General features: G+C 50.4%; 1 protein-coding gene across 1 annotated transcript in view; it reads right to left on the reverse strand.

Moving 5' to 3' along the window:
- Window positions 1–8,683, reverse strand: part of NAV1 (neuron navigator 1) — a 326,783-nt gene extending 318,100 nt beyond the window's left edge. Inside the window, exon 1 of the mRNA XM_066626528.1 lies at window positions 8,417–8,683. The gene's annotated coding sequence lies outside the window, so the exon portion shown is untranslated. The remainder of the gene's footprint in view (window positions 1–8,416) is intronic.
- Between the last annotated feature and the right edge of the window lie 324 nt (window positions 8,684–9,007).

A 9,007-nucleotide genomic window follows, 5' to 3' on the forward strand; every position in this document is an offset into this window, starting at 1 on the left:
CAGAATATAAACATTCTGAAAAATAATAACTAGCCTCAATAATGATTGAAAATGCAAACGTAAACATTCAGCTACAGAGCAAGACTCTGATATTCCCACAGAGGACCTAGAAGAATGAATTTTGAAAAACACTCATGAATATCTGCAGAATGTGTGTGTGTGTGTGTGTGTGTGTGTGTGTGTGTGTGTGTGTGAGAGAGAGAGAGAGAGAGAGAGAGAGAGAGAGCGCGCGCGAGAGAGAGAGATGGGGGGAACCCAAAACATCCTGTCTGATCTGCAAATCAAAGTGCCAGAAGTTCTAAACAGACACAAAGCCTAGAGGAGCCAGGGAGAGCATCTGGGTTTCTCACCAGCATGTTCTCAAGGAGTCCATTTCAGTGTCTTTCCTTTGCAGCCCCCAGGATAAGCAACATGGTGCAACCAGATGCTGGAGCCAGCTGGGATGGCAAAGGCTTGTTTGGCCCAAGGGCCAACAGAGGATACCTGGTCTCAGCCATTCACTTCTTGGGGCATGACAGGCCCTGCCTGTCCCACAGGACCCACTTACAAACGGTTGGAGCATGAAGCAGATGCTGGCAAGGTCAATGCTGAGACCCCATCTCTGCCTCCTTGCCTCTCTGCTCTGGTCCCATCTGGCACCCAGAGGTCCCAGTGAGTTCCCCCCACAGGCATCGCCACCAGGAAACACCTTTTTCCTGTCTCTTTGACCACAGCAGGGGGTGGCTGTTTTTCAACAGGAAAAATCCTTGATCTCAGCAGCCTATTTTTAAACCTCTCTTCTGCAGCTGGGTCCTGCTGTTCTGACATTGGGCAAGGCCCCCAGTGCCTGTTAAGTGAACGCTCTGGTCAACCTGGTGCTGTTTTTGTCCCAGGGCAGCCCCAGTCAGGACTTCCTGGATCAGATATGGAAGTGATTTCTGACACACTGAGTGTTGATGTCAGCTCTACGGGAAAAAGACAAAGATCCCACCCAGGCATCTGGCTTCTCCAATGGGACAAGTTCCAAAAGGGACAAACTTAACTCAAATCTTCATGTTTATGGGCTGGAGCAACTCCTCACACACTCCTGCCAGTGTCTTGTGTGCCATCTTTCTCTGGGCACCTACAGCCAATTCTCCCCCTCACTTCCTTCCTTAGCAGCCCACTCACCGAACCTTGTGTGTGCAAGAAGGATCCCATGCCTGCACAAGGCACTTCTCATCCCATTGCTTTGCTGCTCTGACCTGCCCTGCCAACTGCATTGAGGAAGCACTCCTCGCCAGTACCATCCAAAGGACTTGGGGGAATATGGGACGGATAAAGATGGAAGGACTGCTGCTGATAGCTGTGTGTGCAACACCCAGGGCTAGCCCAAGACCTGCTGTTGCCTGAGGCAGTGAGCCAAGTGCGGTCATCGAAGCAGAAGAGAAATCGTGGAAGAGAGGAGATTGGTGGGGTCTCCTCCACATTTCCTCTTCCACTTTGTCCCTCTCTTCATTTTCCAATCCCTGGAGCGAGAGCAGAAAGAGGAGCAGCAGGGGCCAGTATGCTAACAGAGGTGGTCAGCACTCCCCCCCCCCCCACCAATCTGCTGCCTGAGGCCACCAACTCAATTGGCCTCATGAATGATCCGGCCCAGACAACACCCAAAGGATGGCAGGATTAGCCCCCTCCACCTAGCTTCTGTGCAATGCTATACTAGCAAAACCAGCAGTAACACAAGCTATGAGAGGTTATGGCTGTAGAAAGGCAAGCATGTCAGGTGCCAGAGATCTCCCATGGCACAAAGTTCGACCTCGATTGTTGTACACACTGCTGTCTGAGGCTAAGAGGCAAAGAAGGAAGGCCCATAGCCAGGGAGACAGGCCAGGGACAGACTGCACTTGCTCCCAGTGTGGAAGAGAGGGATTGTCACTCCCGAATTGGCCTTTTCAGCCACACTAGACGTTGTTCCAGAGCCACCTTTCAGAGCGCGATACCATAGTCTTTCGAGACTGAAGGTTGCCAACAGCTGTTGTAGCTAATGTGGTGCCAAGAACAGGCTGTCAGTCCCTTCTCCTGAGTCTGATCTTTGAAGTGTTTGCACAAAAATAAGATACAATATTCCCAATGGAAATACTGGCCTTGTGGTGTTGCACAAAAGCAGAGGCTCCAGCTTTTCTCTCTCAACATATTTACTACTGAGATTGCAGCCATGTTGAGGACCCACCTTGTAGACTTACCACCTAGACAAGACCTCATTTCTCATCTCTTTTAACCTGCGGTCCTATATTATTTCAGATCATTTCATGGCTGGCAGCCCGATGCCCCATCAGTAAGACTCCTATAATCTCCTGATGAGCCTTGACCCATCATTTGGGAATCAATGCTTTATACATCCCCAGAGCTCCTAAGAGCTAGAAAAGCTCATCTGCTGAGCAGGTCTAATGTAGAAAGGCATCTCTCAGCTTAGCTTTCTCCTGGTCCTCTTCCAGGAATCCATTCCTGGTTTTTGCCAGCTTAAAACAGAAAACCTATTTCTATGTTGCTTATGCAGGCCAAATGAGCTTGCTTACCTTGTGAGTCCTCCAGTGCTGAATTATCAATAGTTGATGCAATAGTGGGAAAGAAGCTCTTGTGGCAACAAATGCTTTCCTCCCCCCTGAGCTGAGTCAGCAGGTTTCCTGCTCTAACTCCCCCCCCCCATTTGAATGGGAAAAAGCTCCTGAAGCATCTCTGTTATCCATGCTTTAATCTCATTTAACTGCAGTACATACCATGTGCCCAGCACAATATTGGCCACTCGGCTAAGTCCACCAGAGAGGATCTTAATGGTCAGGACAATAATTTGCCAGAGGGCAGAGGTTCTACAATCCCCAGAGGCCTGAAAAAAATTACAGAGACTAGGCATTTTTATACACATTTTTCCAAACCTTTATAGACCTCTCAGGCATCTGGGGAGGTACAGCATGAGGTTCTGCACGGCTGGCCTGGGGAAGAACACCTTCTCTTTCATTGTCCATCTTCTGCTCTGGGTGACAACCCCCCGCCCCCCCCATGTTGTCAGACACTAGGGCCTTTTCCATAGCACCACCCTCTCCAGAAACAACTGTCAGGCTCCTAATTGAGCCTTGAGCTTTTGGTGACTGATCATACAATCCCTGTTGCTATTTTATCGATTTCACTGTATGGTGTGCTTGAAGCCTGACTGTCCTTCAAAAGTTTGGTTTCTAACTTATGTGGATGTTGTTGTAAACTGTTTTCCTCTGGACTGGAAGACCTTGCTGGATGACAAGGGAGGATATAATTGGCTTGAACAACTAAGGCTGCAATCTTAGCCACACTTTCCTGAGAGTAAGTCCCATTGAACATGAACTTACTTCTGAATAGACCTGGTTAGGCTTGTGCCCCACGTCCCAGGACTAGCAGAGTCACGGTTCTGATGCCCCAGAAAGGAGAAAGTGGGAGCTTGCACACCCCAGGTTGGAGAGCAGCCCAAAGGGCATGCAGTGAGCTGATAGCACAGCCATGATTGTTATAGGAGGCTCCAGGCTCAGGATGTCTCCAAATATCAGCTGCCAAGGAGCAGTGCTGTGAGATTGCCTTCAGCTCTTGCTTGTGGGCTTCCCAAAGGCTGCTGGTTGCTTAATCTGCACCCAAAGGGCCTTTCTTTTGTCCTTCGGAGCCAATTCGGAGAACCAAACAGATACACCAAGATACACACTGTGGGTGGCCACCTCTTGGAGAAACTGTGTGTTCACATGGTAAGAGATGTGGGACACATTCCTACGAAGTGATGTAGGAGGGTGACACCACAAAAAAAATCTAAAATTGTGCAAATCAGTTTTTGTACAAAGAGAGAACTACTCCCTAGCCAGGCAAATTTATTTTCCCTTTAAAGAACTGTGGCTCAAAATATTCTGGCATTTACAACTAATTTGCAACTAATGACTGTTCAGATTTTTTTTCTTACATCCTGCCTCTCTTCCATAGTGGAACTCAAGGCAGCAAACATGGAGTCCCAGGTTCTCTCCCATCCAGGCACAGACCTACCTAACTATGGCAAGGTGGTTGCAACACATGCCTTCGGACCATACCCTGAGATTTAGTTATTGATTCATGTTTGCCATTGTGAAAATTCTATGTGACTACCAGGCTGATGTGCCGGAATACATGTTAAATGGAACAACAGTGTACTTTCATCACAGGTTCAGAAGAGTCTGTCATCTCAGTGCTTATAGAAATGGCATGGTGGTGGTAACACAAGTTCAGATGTAGTTGTGAACTGGGCATGCTGTGAAGCCCTTTCAGCAAACATCCAGCTGCAGCTCTGTTTCATTCACCCAACATTTCAGGTGCCCATTTGGACATGCGAATCAGTCCCAAATCTCTTGCTGTCTGTGAATGTCAGCCTGGGGTGCATTTAGTTACCTGGCCTTCTGCATTCTGCTTGTTACTGAAAGTCACAACCTCAACTCCTAAGTGAATGTACCTATAGTGAAAAATCACTGATTTTCCCTTCATTTTCTTGTCTATTTTTTCATCTGTTTTGGATAACCACATCACATTAGAGGCTCCTGAGATGCCCAGTCATTTGGATGCAGTAGCTCTGTTGATGTTGTTGTTTGTGATTTGCCCTTTACCTTATTTTCTGCACAATTGATTGATAGGCCTCTGAGTTAGTTTAGTGGACCATTAAGCCCACCTGATTCCCAAGAGTAGGAAAGTCAATGGTTCAGGTGACCACCCCTCTCCCAAGAATCCAATTCCACAGGCAATATCCCCTCTAAAGGATCCACCCCACTACACAGACCCCTTCGGTTGTTGGGCAGCAGTTCCTTGGCATTCCCAGATGCATGACCAGAACATCAAACATCATCACTGCACTTCCAAGAACGTGAAGCTTTGGGCTGTGCTGAGCTTGGCTTCAGTTGACTTAGAGTTGTGCAGTCACATGGCTGTGCATTTAAAGGGAACAGTGCTAATAGGTAAAACCTGGTTAATGCCCACATGTTGTAAAAAGCTCTGCATTACAATGGGAAGGAAGTTTACCCAGGCTCCTTCTACCTATGTTTCCCTGAGGTTGAGTGGAAGAAACAATATTCCAACTAGTATTCCAAAACACCCAGTTTTAAGGTGAGATGGACTCAGGACTTGCCCAAGACCTCCTGATACCAGATGCTGCCCCCTTTATCCAATTTGGACCAGCCTCTGCTTCTCCTCAGTGGTGTAGCTAAGGGGGTGCAGGGGCTAGCACCGGGCATCAAGCTTTAGGGGGCCAATAAGCTGAGCTTGACACTAGTGACCAAAATTGTGAAAATCTTGGTATGTATGAATAATACCATCATGTTATACATCACTGGAAAGGTAATTTAATGCAGAATGCAATGAAACAAACTGCACTGGAATATCTGTATTCTATCAAAAGTTATGGCCAATTAACCAGAAAATGAAAACACAACTGTGGTGCAAAAAGTGGGTTTGCTTAACTCCAAACTGACCTGAGACTGATTGTTCTGAGTGCCAATGAGATGTTATGATACAGCATGGAACCAATAACTTTTTATTTATTTACTTAATTAAATTTGATTTAATTAAGGGGGGCTACAAAATCTTCTTTGACTCCAGGTAGCAGATAGATGCCTTAGCTATGCCACTGACTGGGGGGAGGCAGCAGAGCAAGTGGGTGGTGAGCTGCTGGGGGGAGGAGGTGGGTTCCTCCCAATTTTCACTTTTTAAAAAGCCTGGGTGTGATGTCGCTTCCGGTTATGACATCACTTCCAGGGCAACATTTTGAGCTTGGCACCGGGCTACACGATCATTAGCTACGCCACTGCTTCTCCTACTCTCAGATGTTCCTGCTCATCACTCTCCTGTCCAATCAAGGGAGTGGAAGGAGGAGCAGCAATGGAGGCCACACCAATTTGCTGCCTGAGTTAACTGCTGCAGTTGGCATCATGGATGGGCCAGAAGTGGATGCTGGTTGCCAGAAGATGCACCCTGCTCCTGTCCATCTACTACCTCAGCTCCTATGAAATGCCAGGGTTGAACCACTAGGACAGATGCGTAGTAGGCAGATGAGTTCAGAAACCATGTAAAGCCATTCCTGGTAGCAATGATATTCCCTGAATGGCCATAGCAGCAGGAAGGGGCACTCCCTTTAGGGAACTGTGCCAAGCTGTTGCCACCTCCAGCCTGCCTCTCAATAAATAAGGGCATTGTGTTGCATCTGCTGTGCTTTTCAAGGCTTCCCCCCTTGGCAAACGTGAGCAACGAAACCTCTTGCCCCCCTTTAAAAAGGAGAGCACATCATCTTTTATTGATGTCTTTGTTTATTGCCTGCCCTATTCCACAGGCTCAGGATGGATTACAGCAACATCACCAGCAAAGAGTAGGCAAACCACTGTCCCCAAAGGGATCACAGTCTAAGGCATGAATACAACAGGCTTGGAGCAACAAGAGAGGATATTTTAATAAGAATTACCAAATTGCCTAGCGCATAAGAATCCCAAAGGTTTCTAAGACTAAGCTTCCGGTCTTCAGTGGACAGGTGGGGGTGTCAAGGCTTGTGCCAACTTGCTGTGAGAGGCAAAAATTCTGGCGCTCTGCTGGGTGGTCCTTGCGCCCTGCTGTTTTACTTCTCTTTGTCTGCGCTTTCTAGATGTGGAGTGTGTGTTTCCAAAGCAGAGGCTGCCTCTTGCTCAGTGGAACTGTACAACAGCCCATTATCTGTTCTGCACGTAACACAAAACAATCCCAACACTTTATACTAAAGCAACTCAACCCAGCCCAGAGCACATGAGCAGGAAAAATTACCCCCTCCCCTAAAACCAAAACAGAGAGAATCTGATTTCCAAAGGCAGAACAGGCTGCGTTCATTGTTAGCCATGCTTGTTCCTTGTGATTTATCAGCTTCCTCAGGAATTGGAATGCTGTTTGATGATTACACGCTGCCCACCCACCCCTCCCTTTAGCACCCACAACTTTCAGTCTGCTTGGCCCACTTCCTGGTAGACTATTGCCAGAAATGACTTCTCCCCTGTGTCATGCTCCAGAGCCTCCAACAATCTACAGAGAGCACTGGCCAAGCAAAGATTCCCGTGGCCTGCAGAGTTGATGGTGGGAAAGGGAGGATGTGAACTAGACACACTTTCGAGGCACAGTATTTGGGACAGGGAGTGTAAGGCAAAGTAGGCTGCCACACTGGCATCCAGGACTCATCCCTGAAAGAGGCTCTGGATACATAAGAGGCAAAGGAAGGGCTTTTGCACTACCCTGTCGTGAGATTGTGAGCTACATGCACACCTAGGTCTCACAAGCCTCTCCACGGGGGAGCCACACAAGATGCCACTAGGCACATCAAGGACAACACAATCAACACTCCTGAATGCATCTTAATGCTCTCCTGAAGGCATCTTTAAAACACACATGTTGAGAGACATTTCCTGCAGTCAGATTTTACTTGGCCTTTTAGAAGCTTATCTAAAAACGTAATGTGTGAAGAGAAGAGACCAGGTCCACTTCCTCTGTTGCTACTCGTTTGCACCTTTGTATGTTGCAGGGAAAGCAGCAGGTCTAGCTGATGAGAGCATCTCTTCCCTTGACTTCCCCCAGTTTGGAAGCTATAGTAATCCCAGCCCTGCACATGGAAAGTGGGGGGGGGGGATTCTTGAGTCAGAAAGCATGCTGTCCTCTGCTGGCCCTGGGCAGAATGTTTCTCTGGGTCTTCCCATGGCACGTCAAGCTCAAAGAAAACTCAGAGCTGGCGGGTGGCAGAGGGCAAGATCAGCCTCGGGTACCACCCGGAACCTCTGGATTCCACTGGATTTCCTCTGAAGATCTGAAAGGCAGCTGTCACTGGTCCCTCAGGCTGCCTCTCAACCAGGCACTGGCCAGAATCTAGACCTGCTTCATTGCAGCAAGGGATCTGCACGTGATGTGCCCACATGAAGGTGAGAAGGTGTTGGGTGTCCTACCCGTCCAAAGAGGGACCAGAGCGGCCAGGCTCTACCAGGAGCAGCAGCCCAGTCAAATCTGCACTTTCTACCCAGACAGACCAGCCGCCCCTGCCGGAGTCTGCTCCGGTTCGTGTCAGTCTGGACCGGACACGGCAGGCCTTGGCGGCAGCCCCCTCCCTGTGCTTCCCTCGCTGACCCAAGGCTGAGTCACAGGCTTTCAGCACAGACTCCCTGCCCTCCTGGCAGCTGGCTCTGGGACAGCCCAGCCAGACAACCACGCTGCTGCCGCCTTGCCCTGGCTGCCTGGCAAGCCCCCCTGAACAGCATGTGCCAGATGGCAGCCCCCTTCCTCCTCCAGGGAGTCCCAGTGGCGGGGGGGGGGGTCTTACATCGGGGGTCCCGGGTGCCCCATCCCCTCCAGGGCCCCCTGAAGGACCCTCCAGACTGAGCCACCCAAGCGAGGGCTTTCCCAGAGGCGCCCCAGGAGCGGGGGGACTTACCGTGCTAGGCTGCCTGCGTGTCACCCATCTCCTCCTCTTCCTTCCCGGGGCCGTCAGGAGCAGAAGGTCCCCGGCGAATCGTGGAGGGCTGGCCCCCCACCGCCACCCCCAAGTTCCTCTGGCCAGCCAGGGCAGCTCCACAGGCAGCCAGCCACGCTCGCAGCCAGCGCTGCCTGGAAGAAAAGGGCCGGAGCTTCACTCCACAATGGGAACGGCGGGCGGCAGCATCCTGAACAAAGTGCCGATCCCCGGGGAAGCCGGCTGGGAGGGGCTGTCACGTGGGCCCGGGTGGCCCTCCGGCACACGCCAGCTCTTTATGCTGCCGGAGGGAGGGTGCCCGGCTGTGGTGACGCGTCACCGGGCAGAGCGCGCACACAGGCGGCAGGCACGCCGGGCTGGCTGCTCCCCGATGCCTCTCCAGGAACTCCAAGCCCGGGCAGGGAGGAGGCGGCGGCGATCTGTTTATTCCAGCAGCGTCAAGACCTCCATCCAGCTCACGGCCGCCTGCAGCAGCCTAACCCTTTCCTCCCCGCAGGGCTCCCGACACGAGAACCCCTTCCCCTCCCCTCGCCAAGCAGAGATCAGCTGTTT

Source organism: Tiliqua scincoides, chromosome 4, assembly GCF_035046505.1.
Source record: "Tiliqua scincoides isolate rTilSci1 chromosome 4, rTilSci1.hap2, whole genome shotgun sequence".
NCBI lineage: Eukaryota > Metazoa > Chordata > Lepidosauria > Squamata > Scincidae > Tiliqua > Tiliqua scincoides.